Here is a 5,000-nt window from a genome sequence, read left to right as displayed (position 1 = left end):
CCCCACCGGGACAACAGGTCAACCCCCGGGAAGCGGCTGTCAAATTTTCAAAGTCCCCGTTCGGCCACCAGGTCAACCCGCTGAATCTACTGGGTTGACCTGGCGGCCGGTTTGCTTTCCGGCCACCAGGTCAACCCATTGGATTCGACGGGTTGACCTGGCGACCGGTTTGCTTTCCGGCCACCAGGTCAACCCATTGGATTCGACGGGTTGACCTGGTGGCCGGTTTGCTTTCCGGACCGGATGTCACCCCACTCCCAGGGCAGCGCGGCAGTGGTGCTGAGGACCGCAGAGGGGGGGCTTAATAGTCGAGAGGGAGCAGGTCCGGGGGAGGCTTAATAGTCGTCCCCCGAGGACTCCGGGGGCCAGGCTTAATAGTCGTCCCCCCCCCCCCCCCCCCCGGGCGCTCCAGGGGGGAAAGCTTAATAGTCCTCCCCCGAGGACTCCGGGGGCAGGCTTAACAGTCGTCCGCCCCGGGCGCTCCAGCGGGAAAGCTTAATAGTCCTCCCCTGACAGTGTGTGTGTGTGTGGGAGGGAGGCTTAGCAGTCTTGCCCCGGGTGGTCCGGTGGGGGAGGCTTAGCAGTCATCCCCCGAGGACTCCGGGGGCAGGCTTAATAGTGGTTCCAGGGGAGGCTTAATAGTCTTCCCCCGGGCAGTCCGGGAGAGGCTTAATCGTCATCCCCCGACAGTGTGTGTGTGTGTGTGTGGGGGGGAGGCTTAGCAGTCTTCCCCCAGGCTGGGTGGGGGCCTGGCGGGAGGCGTCGCAGTCTTCCCCCGGGCGGTCCGGTGGGGGAGGCTTAGCAGTCGTCCCCAGGGCGGTCCGGGGGTGGGGTGGGGTGGGGGGCCTCACAGTCGTCCCTCGGAGAGCCGGGTCGGCGGCAGTGGTGGGTTTACGTCCAGCCTCCGGAGGGTGCGCGTCCTCGGAGGCGATGCAGGCGCCGCAGAGAGGCAGCCTCCGAGGCAGGGAGCGGAGCACCGAGGCTGGGGAGAGGGGAGCAGGAGCCGGGGGCTGGGGGTGGGGGTGGGGGGCGTTCAGGACAACCGGTCAAGCCCCGGGAAGCAGCTGTCAAATGTTCCAAGTCCCCACTCGGCCACCAGGTCCACCCCAGTCTAGCAATGGGGTTGACCTGGCTGACGGCCGGTTAGTATCAAGGTAAACTCACCGTCGTCCACAGGAGGGCAGCTCTCAGGCCGGCCGGCTGCGGCTGACTCTGGGGCGGCGCCCGGTCCCGGCAGCGAGGGGCGGGGGGCGCGGAGCGAGACGGGGCTAACCGGGGGGGGGGGGCGCCTCCTGCGACTTTGGGGGCCGCGGGTCGTCAGTGGCGTGCAGGCCGGGCCTCTCCCGGGGGATTCGGGGGGGCGGTCCTGCGGGCCGGGCGCAGGGGGCTCGGGCGAGCCCGGGCCGGTCCGCCCCGGGGCCGGGGTCTCCGCCTGCGGCTCAGGGGGGCGCGGGTCGTCGGGGGAGGAAGCCCGGGGGAGCTGCACACCGGCCCGCCAGGCCAGGCCTGGCCTGGATGGCCGCGGGGGGATTCGGGGCGGTCCCGCGGGCCGGGGGCCGGGCGCAGGGGAGGCGGGGGGTCCGAGCGAGTCCGTCCCGGGCCCGGGGCCTCCCCCTGCGGCTTTGGGGTCCGTGGGTCCCCGCTGGCGGAAGCCACTGGGAGCTGGACACCCGCCGTCCGTCCCGCCTGGCCAGGCCTGGCCTGGGTGGCCGCGGGGGGATTCGGGGCGGTCCCGCGGGCCGGCGGCCGGGCGCAGGGGAGGCGGGGGGTCCGAGCGAGTCGGTCCCGGGCCTGGGGTCTCCCCCTGCGGCTTTGGGGTCCGTGGGTCCCCGCTGGAGGAAGCCGCTGGGCGCTGGACACCCGCCGTCCGTCCCGCCTGGCCAGGCCTGGCCTGGGTGGCCGCGGGGGGATTCGGGGCGGTCCCGCGGGCCGGCGGCCGGGCGCAGGGGGTCCGAGCGAGTCCGTCCCAGGCCCGGGGCCTCCCCCTGCGGCTTTGGGGTCCGTGGGTCCCCGCTGGAGGAAGCCGCTGGGCGCTGGACACCCGCCGTCCGTCCCGCCTGGCCAGGCCTGGCCTGGGTGGCCGCGGGGGGGGATTCGGGGCGGACCTGCGGGCCGGCGGCCGGGAGGGTCCGGGCCAGTCCGCCCCATGCCCGGCGTCTCCCCCAGCGGCTTCGGTGGCCCCGGGGGGGGTCCTCCGCGGAGGAAGCCGGGTGGGTGGGGAGCCGGACCCCAGGCGCCCAGACCCGTGACCTGCGGCCGCGACCTCCGACTCGGCAGGAGCGACGAGGGGCTTTCCGGCCCGTCCCCCCCTCTCCTTCCCCCCCAGAAAAGGAGAGAGAGCTGACTCGGACCGGGAAAAGCTGCCTACGGCACCTGGGATTCCCAGGCGGTCACCCATCCAAGTACTAGCCAGGCCCGGGACGGTTTACCTTCCGAGATCGGACGGGATCGGGGGCGTTCGGTCCGGTATGGCCGTAGGCACCCGGCCCCGCGCCTCCTCGCCCGCTTTCCCCTGCCGACGCCCGGGCCTGCCGCACGGTGAGCCCCGGTCGGACTGCCCCCCCCCCTGCGGCAGGGCCCCCGTCTCTCGCGGGCCCGGTCCTTTTTTCCTTTTCGAGCTCCGGGGCCCGGGCTGGCCGCCAGAGCCCCTCCGCCCGCCCTCCCCGGCGTCGGGGAAAATACTGTCCCGGACTTCCAGTGCGCCCGATCCTGTCAGCCGGGGGGTGGGGAGGGGCAGTCCCTCGCTGCGGCCGGGGAGGGTGAGCCCAGGGCGGCTTGCCTGCCGTGCGAGGCCCCTCTCGGCCACCAGGTCAACCCCGAGTCGAAAGGGCTGAAAAATTTTCAGAGTCCCCTCCCGGGCACCAGGTCAACCCGTGGAATCGGACGGGTTCACCTGCTGGCCGGTTCGCTTCCCGGCCACCAGGTCAACCCCTAGGTTGCCGACCGGCCTACCCAGTGGCCGGTTTGCTTTCCGGCCACCAGGTCAACCCCTAGGGGTTTTAACGGGGGCACGCCCGGTGGCCTCTTTCCCGTCCGGTCACCAGGTCAACCCGGATCTCCCTCCTTCCCTGGGCGTCCCCTCCTCGGAGGCGTCAGGTTCCATTTCCCCCCCCCCCCCAGACTTCCAGGGGCCCGATCCAGTCGGCCGGGAGGCAGTCCCTCGCTGCGGCCGGGGAGGGTGAGCCCAGGGCGGCCTGGTCCATGTCTCTAGTGGGCCCGATCCTTTTTTTTTTTTTCGAGCTCCGGGGCCAGGCCCGCCCGGGCAGCCCTCCTCGGAGGCGTGGGGCGATTCCCCCCCCCCCCCCAGACTTCCAGGGGCCCGATCCTGTCGGCCGGGAGGCAGTCCCTCGCTGCGGCCGGGGAGGGTCAGCCCAGGGCGGCTTGCCTGCCGTGCGAGTCCCCTCTCGGCCACCAGGTCAACCGCGAGTCGAAAGGGCTGAAAAATTTTCAGAGTCCCCTCCCGGGCACCAGGTCAACCCGTGGAATCGAACGGGTTCACCTGCTGGCCGGTTCGCTTCCCGGCCACCAGGTCAACCCGTGGAATCGGACGGGTTCACCGGCTGGCCGGTTCGCTTTCCGGCCACCAGGTCAACCCCTAGGTTTTAAGGGGGGGACGCCCGGTGGCCTCTTTCCCGTCCGGTCACCAGGTCAACCCGGATCTCCCTCCTTCCCTGGGCGCCCCCTCCTCGGAGGCGTCAGGTTCCATTCTTTTTTCCAGACTTCCAGGGGCCCGATCCAGTCGGCCGGGTGGCAGTCCCTCGCTGCGGCCGGGGAGGGTGAGCCCAGGGCGGCTTGCCTGCCGTGCGAGTCCCCTCTCGGCCACCAGGTCAACCCCGAGTCGAAAGGGCTGAAAAATTTTCAGAGTCCCCTCCCGGGCACCAGGTCAACCCGTGGAATCGAACGGGTTCACCTGCTGGCCGGTTCGCTTCCCGGCCACCAGGTCAACCCGTGGAATCGGACGGGTTCACCGGCTGGCCGGTTCGCTTTCCGGCCACCAGGTCAACCCCTAGGTTTTAAGGGGGGGGGGACGCCCGGTGGCCTCTTTCCCGTCCGGTCAGCAGGTCAACCCGGATCTCCCTCCTTCCCTGGGTGCCCCCTCCTCGGAGGCGTCAGGTTCCATTCTTTTTTCCAGACTTCCAGGGGCCCGATCCAGTCGGCCGGGTGGCAGTCCCTCGCTGCGGCCGGGGAGGGTGAGCCCAGGGCGGCTTGCCTGCCGTGCGAGTCCCCTCTCGGCCACCAGGTCAACCCCGAGTCGAAAGGGCTGAAAAATTTTCAGAGTCCCCTCCCGGGCACCAGGTCAACCCGTGGAATCGAACGGGTTCACCTGCTGGCCGGTTCGCTTCCCGGGCACCAGGTCAACCCGTGGAATCGAACGGGTTCACCTGCTGGCCGGTTCGCTTCCCGGGCACCAGGTCAACCCGTGGAATCGAACGGGTTCACCTGCTGGCCGGTTCGCTTCCCGGGCACCAGGTCAACCCGTGGAATCGAACGGGTTCACCTGCTGGCCGGTTCGCTTTCCGGCCACCAGGTCAACCCCTAGGTTTTAAGGGGGGGGGGACGCCCGGTGGCCTCTTTCCCGTCCGGTCAGCAGGTCAACCCGGATCTCCCTCCTTCCCTGGGCGCCCCCTCCTCGGAGGCGTCAGGTTCCATTCTTTTTTCCAGACTTCCAGGGGCCCGATCCAGTCGACCGGGAGGCAGTCCCTCGCTGCGGCCGGGGAGGGTGAGCCCAGGGCGGCTTGCCTGCCGTGCGAGTCCCCTCTCGGCCACCAGGTCAACCCCGAGTCGAAAGGGCTGAAAAATTTTCAGAGTCCCCTCCCGGGCACCAGGTCAACCCGTGGAATCGAACGGGTTCACCTGCTGGCCGGTTCGCTTCCCGGGCACCAGGTCAACCCGTGGAATCGAACGGGTTCACCTGCTGGCCGGTTCGCTTCCCGGGCACCAGGTCAACCCGTGGAATCGAACGGGTTCACCTGCTGGCCGGTTCGCTTTCCGGCCACCAG

At 70.5% G+C, this 5,000-nt stretch overlaps 1 non-coding gene across 1 annotated transcript; it reads right to left on the bottom strand.

Moving 5' to 3' along the window:
* Positions 1 to 2,361: 2,361 nt before the first annotated feature.
* On the bottom strand, positions 2,362 to 2,480 carry LOC135979126 (5S ribosomal RNA). The gene has a single exon (XR_010596449.1). It is a non-coding gene; the product is annotated as a 5S ribosomal RNA (ribosomal RNA).
* Between the last annotated feature and the right edge of the window lie 2,520 nt (positions 2,481 to 5,000).

Source organism: Chrysemys picta, unplaced genomic scaffold, assembly GCF_011386835.1.
Source record: "Chrysemys picta bellii isolate R12L10 unplaced genomic scaffold, ASM1138683v2 scaf671, whole genome shotgun sequence".
In the NCBI taxonomy this organism is placed as follows: domain Eukaryota; kingdom Metazoa; phylum Chordata; order Testudines; family Emydidae; genus Chrysemys; species Chrysemys picta.
The sequence above is the reverse complement of the archived record's forward strand: the minus strand, read 5'-3'. Positions and strand labels throughout refer to the sequence as shown.